This window comes from Vipera berus (assembly GCF_964194415.1).
Source record: "Vipera berus genome assembly, chromosome: 3".
Taxonomy (NCBI): domain Eukaryota; kingdom Metazoa; phylum Chordata; class Lepidosauria; order Squamata; family Viperidae; genus Vipera; species Vipera berus.
In genome coordinates this window covers 30,782,492-30,794,527 of record NC_138204.1, presented here as the reverse complement: position 1 = coordinate 30,794,527, position 12,036 = coordinate 30,782,492, and the positions used below count along the sequence as shown (strand labels likewise).

At 40.3% G+C, this 12,036-nt stretch overlaps 1 protein-coding gene across 1 annotated transcript in view; it reads right to left on the bottom strand.

The window, feature by feature from the left end:
* NCOA6 (nuclear receptor coactivator 6) overlaps window positions 1-11,720 on the bottom strand; it is a 48,568-nt gene extending 36,848 nt beyond the window's left edge. The window contains exon 1 of the mRNA XM_081324550.1: window positions 11,537-11,720. The gene's annotated coding sequence lies outside the window, so the exon portion shown is untranslated. The remainder of the gene's footprint in view (window positions 1-11,536) is intronic.
* Window positions 11,721-12,036: the final 316 nt, after the last annotated feature.

Here is a 12,036-nt window from a genome sequence, read left to right as displayed (position 1 = left end):
TAATAATAATAATAATAATAATAATAATAATAATAATAATAATAATAATAATAATAATAATTTTATTTATATACCGCACTTCTCCCGAAGGACTCAGGGCGGTGAACAGGGCAAGCATAAAAATACAGAGATACAAAAGTTAAAAAGGATTAAATATATGCCCACTAAAAACAGTAAATATTAAAATAACAATAACCCCCCATCCCCCATCAGGCCAGGCCGGCTTGTTCAAATAAGAATATCTTTAGATTGCGACGGAAGGAGCGAAGATCGGGCGCCATCCGGAGCTCAACCGGTAACCGATTCCATAGCTCTGGGGCGCCCACAGAGAAGGACCTCCCCCTGGGGGCCACCAATCGACATTCTCTGATCGGTGGCACCCTGAGGAGGCCCTCTCTGTGGGAACGCACAGGGCGGAGGGAAGTTGATGCCGGCAGCAGGTGTTCCCTAAGGTACTCCGGACCCATGCCATGTAGGGCCTTAAACACCATTACCAGTACCTTGAATCTTACCCGGAAGACAACTGGCAACCAATGCAGCTCACGGAGCAGAGGTGTAACATGGGAGTATCGGGAGACTCCCAATACAACTCACGCGGCTGCATTCTGTACCAGTTGGAGGCTCCGAGTGGTCCTCAAGGGCAGCCCCATGTAGAGAGCGTTGCAGTAGTCTAGACGAGAGGTCACGAGCGCATGAGTGACCGTGCATAAGTCATCCCGGTCTAGATAGGGCCGCAACTGGCGCACCAGGCGAACCTGGGCGAAGGCCCCCCTAGCCACAGCCACTATGTGGTCTTCCAGAGTGAGCCGTGAATCTAGGAGGACTCCCAAGTTGCGAGCCCTATCTACGGGGGGTAATAGTTCACCCCCCATAGAGAGAGATGCCATGCGGGCTGGGGAGAATTCAGGAAATGCATGAGAGAAATTGTACAGGTTCAGGAAGGTGTGAGTGCAGAAGGGCTAGGGGAGGATGTATGGGTGGGCATTATTTACACCAGTGAGTTGTGATCTTCCCTGCCAAATTCTCTACTGACATTTGGGGAAGTTGGAAGAAAGTTACAAATGGTGCTAAGCAGACAGATAACAGTCACATGACACAGAGATGCTGGGATGGTCAGAACTTTAGGACAGGTTGTGACCACCATTAGTTCAGCACCATCATAACTTGGAATGGTCACTGACTGAATGGTTGTGGGTCAAGGACTACTAGTATTGTTGAATAACTAGAGAATGATAGAAAACTTGTAAAATATGAATTCATGTTCTAAGCTATCTATTATTGCTGACAAATAATACTAACAAATAAATGCCTAAAGCTTTTTAAAGAAGGCAAACCCTAATTAGGTAAAACAACAGAAAAGGGGAAAGTAACTTCAAATTCTCTTACCTTTTCATAAAGTATCAAACCATTGTCCGGTCGTAATACAAAATGCCACATATTTTAAAAAGAGAATAATGAGATATTCCCTTCCCCTTCAATGAATGAATGAATGTTAAATAGCATCCAGAAGCCTGAAAATCACTGTTATTACTAATGCATCCACAAGCTATTTGGTAACAAAGCAAAAGTGATTCTATGCTATTAGCAACGCTGATTTGCTGAACATGTAATAGATTTTAGTATTATTGGAACAAAGACCTCCAACACAGATACTATACCAATATAATGGTCCCTAAAAAAGAGAACTGAATAAAAAGATTCAGAGATACACGAAATACCTAGTAGTTCACCTACTCTTTCTTATTTTACATTGATTTTCAGAACTATATATTTGTAAAATAATATTGATCAATTTTGGCCTTGCAAACATTTTATATAATAATAGTTTACAAAGCTCAAAGTTTTACTGCAAATATATGCACATGCATACACACAGAATATGTGTTACAATCTCTTTTCGCCAAGTATTATACTTTCAAACAAAAGCTTCTCTTAGAGTGTAACTTTTTATAACTTTTCATGAATTATAAAAAATTTGTCATCTAAGCCAGTATTACACCCTCTGAGTGTCACTAGCTTCAAAGCAGAAATAAAAGTACCAGAAGCAGTTTTAAACTGGAGATGAAAACTAAATAACAGCAACTCAAAATTATCAAATTATTTGTCTAGAAACTGAATAAGAATAGCCATATTGCAACATGGGATGTCCAGTTACACTTTTCGTTAAGATTGTTCTATGCTTTCTCCATGTAAGGGCTGACACAAGCAATTTATAGAATATTTCTTATATCAAGTTTTTTTGTGTTATCACTACAAAACCTTTCCACACAAAAACAAAAAGAAAAAGGGTTCATTTCATTTTCCAATAGATATACAAATCAATCCCAGGTAGTTTCCAACTGAATTTGGAATCAGTACTAAGTTTCTTTCATCCAGAGATGGCAGGCTTTGCCTACCTTAAAAGTAAGGATTAGATCAGCTTTCCCTTAATCAGAAAACTCGTGACAAAATAAGCACGTATGAAATTGCTGCACATAGAAAGATTGCACCTCCACATTTGTATTTAACATTTTTGATCTTGATCAATGTAGAATCACTTTCTATGAGCTACTACAATAGTATATATTAAAATATTTAGGAGTATTTTTCTGAATGCATACAAGTAGTCCTCGTTTAATGACCATTTATTTAGCAATCGTTTGAAAATATAACAATGCTGAATGAATAGTATTTATGACTGGTTCCCAAAGTTACAGCTGTTGCAGCATCTCCATGGTCTTGTAATCAAAATTCAGGCACTTGGCAGCCCATCCAGATTTACAACCACAAGGTTGCACTTTAACTCCCTCCCTCCATCTCCCCTCATCTTGGTCCTTTTAGCCACCTGTACGCCACCACCCTTGCCACCCTGTCCTCTGCTCCTAACGTATATAGTGGTTCAGAGGTGCTAGGCATACAGCAAGCACTAGTGCATTACTTTTGTTGAGTATTCCCTCTTGTTTTCCTGCTTATTCTCTTGTAATCCCTTCCTCTCCAATGTATGTAAATACAAATATTCCCCTCTTGCTAATTATCCCAGCATTAGGTGAGCATTCCAAATGGCAGGGGAATGGGGAATAAGGGTTATAAGATTTGCCTGTTTACTCCAGCTTCTTTGTGAGCTGAGTTCCAGAAACCTTCCCCACCATTTAGGCTCACTGGACTGTTTGGAGTTGTGTCCTTCTGACACTGTAAAACCAAGGAAAGTTGAACTAAAAACATAAGCACAGTTATGTTCACAGGATTTTCACTTAGCAACTACTTTGCTTAATGACTGCCAGTCCCAATTGCAATCCACTAAATGAGGACCACCTGTAATAAAAAGGTGTGAAAGGATTGTGGAAATCGACCCAGTGTCCAAGGCAAGAAGCTAATATTACAGCCTCACCACAGACGGTCATCCAACCTCCACCTAAATACTTCCATTGGAAGAAATATCTACTACCACCTGAGGTAATCTGTTTCATTATGGAACATTTTTTATGGATTGGACATTCTTCCTGCTGCCTAGTTAAAATCTGCTTCCTTGTAATTTTAAGCTTAGTGGGTTTTTTTTTTCTTTTACGGAACAATACTGAACAGGTTTACTCTACCTGCTAATGTCAATCTTTCAGACACCTGAAGAAAGCTGCCATGGCTCCCTGCAATTTCTCTATTTCAGGCTATAAATACTAAATAAAGTAAATAAATATTTCAGGGTTTTATTATGCCAAATCCACAAATAAACAAAATTGCCCATCACTAACAATTAGCTAACTATCACGAAAACCCTCTCAAAGTTTCAATTGATCCAGAATCCAGTGGCCAGGCAGTGATGGACAGGCTTCAGTATGCCTATATAACACTTCTGCTTCATAAGCTGCACTGGTTATGTTTTGCTTCTGGGTACAATTCAAGGTGCTGGTCTATAAAACCCTACATGGCAAACAGCTCAGCTACCTGAGGGGCTACCTCCCTTCCCTCATATCTGCTATCTTCACTTCTTCTTTTACTGCTGTATTGCTTTATTGTTTCATAGTTTTATGATTTGTTAAACATCAGGTATCAGATATTGCAGGAATGAAATTTTGAAAGTACCTGTAGTCCTAAATCAAAGCACTAAGTTTAGAAAATCGCCCCCTTCTCAGAGATAGAGAAAATTGCAGCTGCTTCCAAAAGGCCCTGATTTTAAAGACTTCTGTCTGAAACCCGCTTTCAAAATGGCACCCAGCATGCTTAGTTATTCTAATATCTTGCTCTATCCTATTAAGAAGCAGAATGATTAATTATTAATTCATTCACAGTTATCCTTATTTTTCATTCTGTATCTTGATCTAGCCAATTCTTGTTCTGTACTCCACATTAAAATTCCTGTTTCAGAGGATACAGGACAACTGGTTTCTCAATCAGCATTTCCTAAGTGTTGAAATAGGAAATAGATAAAACTATAGCATATGCCCTAAAATAAACATACAATTTAAAATAAAATCTAAAATTCAGAAGATAATTATCAAGAAATGCACAAATATTAAGACACAAATGCAAAAAAAGGATAAATCCTCTGAATCCTTGGCAACAAAGACTATGAAAAAAGATGGGAAAGACAAACAAAGCCAAGGGGCAAATTATAGCTGGAAACTACAGATATGTTTATACTTTTTAAAACACAGCTATACATGTGTATAAAAATTTATGTAAATCATGGCATTGTAACATAGTTTCCATTTGTACTTTCTCTTCCTGCAGTTGTTTTACTTTCACTCTGTTTACTTCTATTTTCTCCCACATGCATTTTCTCCCAAGATCAGTTCTTGAAAAAGATAGTTACAAAATGATGACTCCAGAGAACAAAAAAATCACTAAAAATCACTAAAAGAGGCAGAGAAAATGCAATTATTTTGATAGAATTAGTTTGTTAGTGAAGAGAGCCAAACAATTCTCTCTAATATGATGGTATTATTTATAAATAAATAAAGGTAGTGAAATGATTTGAACTGAAACTGAAGTGAGGGAATCTATCTTAGAGATTTATGTAGGAATTATAATATGTTAAAGAAAGAAACTAAAATAATTGCTAAAAATGGTAGCACCAAAAAAAGAAGTGAAGAAAAGGGACATACATATACTTAATAAACTTGCAAAATATTAACATATGGATGTGTCATGCTTATAGATCGGCTGTGTGACTTGTTTAATCTCTGTGAAGATCACATATCTGGTTGATTAGAAGACTGCCCTTAAAATCTCTTTATGCAAAGGGAAGGTAGCAAGAATGAATGAGAAATTAAGTGGGGTTTAGTTTATTAAAAGTGTCCATGAGGAAGTTGGTAAAAATCTGATTGAAAAGATGCAAGAGGTCTACATGAGCAAAAATTTAGAATGTGGTTTTATGTTAAGGTAGAAGATGAGATTTTTGGTCTTTATCAACCTGCTCAAAATGATTTATTGAATTTGTACACTGCCAGTGTTGAAGTAGCTAATGGTTTACATAGATAACAAAAGGTGCCAAAAAAAGCACAAAATAAAAACAGTGAAAGTAGTAAAATAACTATTGTAAGTGCCAAACAGTGAATCATATCAATATGACATATTTTTAAAACCCCAAGAAAAAGTTTTGTCTTAATAGTTATGTTGTAAGGATCGATGACAACTGGGAAAAATATTCCTTAAAGTTGTAACGCTCAGAGAAAAACACTTTCTCTGGGTCTTCACAATTCTGTTCTCTTTTATATAGGGAGTACCAAAGAGACCCGACTGGAACAAATAAATGGAATGGTTTGTTTGTTTGTCCCTGGAGGAGATGGAAACTAAGTCATGGGGACCTTTAAATGTCAAAAACAGCACTCTGAATTGTACCCAGAAACCTGTTGAGAACCAAGACAAGACTGCAATATGAGTGTTATGTGACTATAGCAGTTTTTATCTGCCAATGCATGAATAGTGCATACTGTAACAACTATAATTTCCAAGTACCTTAGTCTTCAAAGGCAGACCCATATAAAGCATATTGTAGTGACTTAAACTGATATAAGGGCATGAGTTACCATAGCTTGGGCCTTTAACTCTACATAGGATCACAACTACTGATAATTGTTGAATGTGATAAGAAAAGTGTACAATGGAAATAAAATATTTGTGAAAGTGAATGGAATCCTTAGTGAATAGCTTAACCATTATTTTGCTTGCTTTTTTAAAAAGAGATTTACTTTGTTGCAAAATTTTGAAGTTTAATAGATTAGAATAGCCTTCTCAATTTGGTAAAAAATCGAGTTTGACAGTACCTTTTCCAACTAACACATTTTCTTAAAAGGCATAAGCTTTTGTGAGCTGCAGCTCATTTCATCAAATGCACAGAGTTAAACCAGACATCCAGGAGATAACTACCATTCAGTGAGATCAATAGACAATAGACAAAGCCGTAATGCCGGATCAATTCCCAGGAAGAACATATTAAAAAACAGAACACCACTAAGAGCTCAAATCGCTCAAAGATATTATCAATAAGCTACAGGACATAACAGAAATTACACTGTAATTTCTCAGGTTTATACCTAGCTACAAAAAACCACCCAATCTGAAGTATATTCTCCACAAGCAACAAGAACAGAAAAAGATAGCAGCATGGGAATCAAACTGTGCAATAAAACTAGATGACTACTTTGCCTCCATATCTACAAAAAAAGCACTATCACAGGGTCCAACAAATACTCACAAGATTGGAGGAAGAGTGTCTAAAGGCACCCTTAATGAGATATATGCCATCATCTGCCAGCAATAGCCATCTGGATTCTATGAAAACCAAGTGGAATAAACTTCGTGCAAAATAATTAATGGATACAAAGTTTGACATCAGGACTCAAAACAAGTTAATATCAGAGCATTTCAACCTGCCAAGACACTCCATAGCAGACTTAAAACTATTTTGGAAAAGCAGGACTTTAATACCAACTTTTATTTTCCTGGGCTCCAAGATCACTGCAGATGGGGACTGTAGCCAAGAAATTAAAAGACGCTTGCTCCTAGGGAGGAAAGCCATGGCAAATCTAGACAGCACACTAAAAAGCAGAGACATCACCCTGTCAACAAAAGTGCGTATAGTCAAGGCTATGGTTTCCCGGTTGCAATGTATGGCAGTGAAAGTTGGACCATAAGAAAGGCTGAGCGCCAAAGAACTGAGGCCTTTGAACTCTGGTGCTGGAGAAGACTCCTGCGAGTTCCTTGGACTGCAAGGCGATCAAACCGGTCAGTCCTAGAGGAGATCAACCCTGACTGCTCTTTAGAAGGCCAGATCCTGAAGCTAAAACTCAAATACTTTGGCCACCTAATGAGAAGGAAGGACTCACTGGAGAAGAGCCTAATGCTGGGAAAGATTGAGGGCAATAGAAGAAGGGGACGACAGAGAATGAGGTGGCTGGATGGAGTCACTGAAGCAGTAGGCGTGAGCTTAAATGTACTCCAGAAGATGGTAGAGGACAGGAAGGCCTGGAGGAACGTTGTCCATAGGGTCGCGATGGGTCAGACACGACTTCACAGCTAACAACAACAATACCAACTCTGAGTAGGAAATTGTTGAACTCACACTCATAAGCCTGAACAAACAGAATGGATTTTTAATATATTACAATTGTTATTCGATACACATTTGCAATCTGTCTCACAAGAAGGTGCTATCAGACTTTTGATTTTTTTGCCACCATAGACTAGTATGCAGACTAGCTATTCTATTCCACTGGTGGGTCTTCTCCTGTACTGTATTATCTTCTGAATATGGGCAATTGTACAAAAATAGGCAGTCTTTGGATGTATGAAAAAACAGAAAATTCTTGAGATGAAGTCCGTATATGTGGAGGGCAGCAAACTTAAGGAAGTTGGAATAGGGGGGAAATATGAAGATAATACATAAATGAGGGAGGACAGGAGAAGAAAAGAAAGGAAGAACTGTGAACTCTTGTTTATGTGGAAAGTTAAGGATGAAGAAGGTAATTTTATTCTTCTATACTGGATATTTGGAAAGAACTTCTAGAATGATATAGGAGTCAAGATTTATTAAATCTGCTTTTCTTGCCCTTTTACTCAAGAAGCAGCTGCTAAGTAAACAGCCTTCCATCAACTGAAATTTCTATAAGCATGAAACTTTTAGATCATACCTCTAATTTTTGAGATGAAAAAAAAAGCATTGACTGAACCACTTTTAAAAATATAATATCTATTAGTCAAAATATTCTCACCATAATTAGGTGAAACAAAGGTTCTCTAATAGATGGAATTTTGAGAAAAACTAGTCAATATTTAGATTATATACAGAGATTTTTTTATATAGTGACTTATACAAAAACTCTGTAAAGAGCAACGAAGTTATTGATACTAAACTTTTTCAGAGTGCTTAGAATTAGATGCTCAAACATACAATTGTGCAAAACATTTGAACAAGGTGAACAAAGTGTTCTCTTTTTAGCATCCAAATAGCCCATCTTTTGCAAGGCTTGCAGTATTATTTCAAAAGCTGTTCCAAGTTGTGTTCATGAACAAACAACAGTTCTGCTGGGATCTCTTTGCATGCATGTGATCTCATCAGATACAGTCTTCAAAGAGACATGCTTCAACGTTTTGTAGGACAGTGTTTCATTTACACTAAGAAGTTCTGTGAAACTTTTCTTTTGAATGCTTTTCATAGGCCTTTTAAATCACCCTATCGGCTCAGATTATTTAATGGATTATATTTGCACCTTCCTCTTCAGCAGCAATTACAATAGGCGTTATTATTTAATATATTATTTAGATTTAATATAGCCTCCCACTCCAGTTCAAAACAAACTAGGCAATTACTGCAAGCAAACCAAAATTAAAACTACATTAGCACATAGAGAAGTAGTATATTTATACAATCCCTCCCAAATCCTAATATGGAATAGACCATTTCCAGAATTTGGCTGTATATTAAGAAATGTGAAAAATTAAGATTTGAAAGCTCATAATATAAAAATAAATAGTAATTATGTTATGACTTGCAAATCAAAAAGAATATAGATTGCTTTATACTTTAACCGTATCTTTAAAATACATACTGTGGTTAAGGATATTTTTTTTAGAAAACAAGGCATTAAAACACATTATTCAAATATAGGGAATAAGCAAATAAAACAGAACTGAAGATTTCAGGGTCTTAGTTCCCCTGACGGAGTGGCTGTGCGTACCGGCATCTCGGAATATTCAGGATATCCCACCCCTCACTATGGGGGGTGAGTTATTACCTCCTGTAGATAGGGCTCGCAACTTGGGAGTCCTCCTAGATTCACAGCTCTCTCTAGAAGACCATATAGTAGCTGTGACTAGGGGGGCCTTCGCCCAGGTTCGCCTGGTGCGCCAGTTGCGGCCCTATCTAGACCGAGATGCCTTACGTACGGTCACTCATGCGCTCGTGACCTCTCGTCTTGACTACTGCAACGCTCTCTACATGGGGCTACCCTTGAAGACCACTCGGAAGCTCCAACTGGTACAGAATGCAGCCGCGAGAGTTGTATTGGGAGTTTCCCGATACTCCCATGTCACACCTTTGCTCCGCGAGCTGCATTGGTTTCCAGTTGTCTTCCGAGTGAGGTTCAAGGTGTTAGTAATGACCTACAAAGCCCTACATGGCATGGGTCCGGAATACCTTGGGGAGCACCTGCAGCCGGCGTCAACTTCCCTCCGCCCAGTACGCTCCCACAGAGAGGGCCTCCTCAGGGTGCCACCGGTCAAAGAATGCCGACTGGTGGCCCCCAGGGGGAGGGCGTTCTCTGTGGGTGCACCGGATTTATGGAACCATCTTCCGGTCGAGCTCCGGATGGCGCCCGATCTCCGCTCCTTCCGGCGCGATCTTAAAACCCATCTCTTTAAACAAGCTGGCCTGGCCTGATGGGATGGGGTGGGATTTTTATAAATGGACTTCAATTTTTAATCTGTATTAATTTATTATGGGCATTGTTTAATTACTTTTTAATAATTTTTAATTTTTGTATCTAGTTTTTATGTATTGCCCTGTTCACCGCCCTGAGTCCTTCGGGAGAAGGGCGGTATATAAATTAAATAAATAAATAAATAAATAAATAAATAAATAAATAAATAAATATCTTAGATTAAGGGGTCATCTCAGGACAATTTATGTCTTTAAATTATGATACAAAAATGTGGTTATGTAAACATATTTCCATATAAACATTGTAAGCTGTATCAAACTTCACAAATTTTCCTATATTACTTGCCCTGTCACATTTCAAAATACGTTTTAAAATAAATGAAATTTTGATTTCAAAAAAATTAAGAAGGATTAGACCTGGCTGGTACAATAATCGAATGGAACACCACCAGAGCAACAAACAAAACCTCTCCAGAAAGAATGACAACACAATACAAATATGTATATCTCATAATCAGAAACTGAATTAAGTTGAGACTGTTATTCAAACACAAAATAAGTATAAATCACAACTAATAGAATATCAGATTACTTTATTATTGAAATGACATCAGCAAAATCATCAAGCCATCTAGATGTCAGATCAAGGGTCATTTTCTAATATCAACAGACAAAACAATAGGCAATTGATGCAATGCACCAATATTTAAATTACTGCCTGAGAATGCCATCCTTTATGCATTTGATGTCAAATGAATTTGTGTGACTTATTTAACGGGGGATAAAGTCAAGCATACAGAGAAATTATTTGGTTACTGTCCCTCTGGATTCTGAAAAACAGTATAAACCCATTTTACATATATCACTTTGGATATCCTGTGGAGAGACCAATCAATTTCAAGACAAATGGCTAATTATTGTTGTCTGATTTTACAACAAAAGGTGGAACAGAGCAAGGTAGATTAGCTTCACTGAAATGGAAGTCCACCCTTTTGGACTCCCAGTGCAAGCCCCAGCTCACGTGCTCGTTTTGATACTTACCACTACGTCCCTCAAAGGAAATCAAATGAGGCAACAGTACTCTGCACAGCGCAGTCAAGCAATCAAATCTAGATTGCCTAAGCTACTGGGCGTTGGGAGGAAAAAGGACAGCCATTGTGCTTTATTTTGGAGCCCCCGTTTCATCCAAGAGCTCCCTCTCTCTTACAATCTCCCCCCAAAAAAGGGGGGGGAGGAAGGCAAGCCAGGCCCAATGCCAGGATCTCTTAGCCTGGCCTAAAACTCCCTCTCCTTTCAATAGAGCAGCTTCCCCTCTTCTCTCTCACCTGGCCCAGGCAGACTCCGTCACCCTCCAACTCCAGATGCGGGGGCTCCCGAAGGCGGCTTTCCAGCTCCCCTCCCTGCCTCCTCGCCCTTCCCCAGCCAGCCTGGCAGGCCCATCCGTCCGACTGCCTTCCCTTAATCCCGGCAGCCCCTGACCAGGCCCGCATTCCCGCTGCCCGTCCCTTCCAACGGCTGTCAGACCAGCCCCTCCCACAGCCGGCCTGCTCGCCGCTCGCCCGGCGGGGCTGCAGCTCAGGCGCCCCCCCCGCTCTCTCTCTCTCTCGGCCCCCCCCGCACCTCCGCAGCCCACCCGTTCGGCCCCGCCTCGCGCGACACAACCGCCCCGAGCCGCGCGCTCACCTGGTGGCGCTGCTGCTCCCGCCCAACGCGCCTGCAGAGCGCCTGAGCTGGCAGCCCTCCCCGCCACCGGACGCCCAGGCGAGGAAGGCCAGGAGGATAGCGGGGGAGAACGGGGCGGGGAGGCGGTCGGTGCGGACCCGGACCTCTAGGACACCGACCCTCAAAGCCCGGCCCAGGCTCCTCCTCCTCCTCCTCCTCTAAAGAGGAGGCCACGTGACAGGCCCGGCTGCGCGCGTCGCCTGTGACCGGGGCGCGCCACCGGTTGCGAAGCGGCGGCGGCGGCGGCGGCGGCGCGTTCATGGCCGGGGTTCCGTGGCGGTGGCTTTCGTCGTCCTTCCCTCGCTTTTCTTCCTCCGAAAGAGTCCTCGTGGAAATAGGCCAGAAGTCTGCCGTGCCTGTCTTTTCAGCGTTTTCGTTAAAATATGGCACCTCTCTTGGCGAAAGAATGCTCTCGGATCCCGCATTGAGACAGTTCCCGCGTCCACATGTTCAAGTCAACT